The sequence below is a fragment of the Penaeus monodon genome, chromosome 28 (genome assembly GCF_015228065.2).
Source record: "Penaeus monodon isolate SGIC_2016 chromosome 28, NSTDA_Pmon_1, whole genome shotgun sequence".
Classification (NCBI taxonomy): domain Eukaryota; kingdom Metazoa; phylum Arthropoda; class Malacostraca; order Decapoda; family Penaeidae; genus Penaeus; species Penaeus monodon.
In genome coordinates, this window is record NC_051413.1 from 23,761,098 (window position 1) to 23,761,844 (window position 747).

The 747-nt window shown below is 35.6% G+C and overlaps 1 protein-coding gene across 2 annotated transcripts in view; it reads left to right on the forward strand.

The window, feature by feature from the left end:
- The window catches only part of LOC119591424 (dipeptidase 1-like), a 285,765-nt gene that overhangs the window by 152,680 nt on the left and 132,338 nt on the right, over nt 1-747 (forward strand). The window lies entirely within an intron of this gene.

Consider the following 747-nt stretch of genomic DNA (forward strand, 5'->3'; position numbering starts at 1 on the left):
TGTCTAAATGGATTTAAACAGTTATAAGCGCTATAACTATTCACATGAGCGTAAACTGTAAACTAGCTGCATTAGAATACTGATGAGTGTGCATAACTGTTTGGTAAATCAACTGTTTCATTATGGGTTTACGAGTGATGTATGTCTATTTTTTGTAGTTTTTGGATGATTTGGCTTTGGCTATGGAAAATTTATAATAAATAGGTCTACTGCCACTTTTTTGTTTATATGATATAGAAAACGGCCCCTAAATCTGCATGAAAGTTATGCCTACATCGTCATTTATTCCTCTGTTTAGGACATACGTTCTACATTTTGTTTTTTAGCCTAGGGCTTCCAAGAGAGTACAATACTTTCGCTCTTCGTTTGTACAGTGAGTTCAAGGGCGGCTGTCGATTTGCGCTGTTTGGCAATCCTTTGTCATAGAGATAGTTTCCTTACGCGGTCTTTGGCAATCCTCTGTTATAGATAAAGGTAGGTTCTTTGTCATAACTCATGTTGTTAGGCGCTGTTTAGCAATCCTTTGTTATAGATAGAGGTAGTTTCTTTGAGATACCTCTTGTTAGATGCTGTTTGGTATCCTTTTGTCTTTGATAGAGGTAGCTCTTTCATCATAACTCATATTGATAGACATTTTAATATATTTTCACTGCATTATTCTGATACACTATCTTGGCTCAGCACTTTTTGTCAACAGTGAGCCATCAGATGTTACTCATTGCAATGACTCATATAACATGAAAAAAA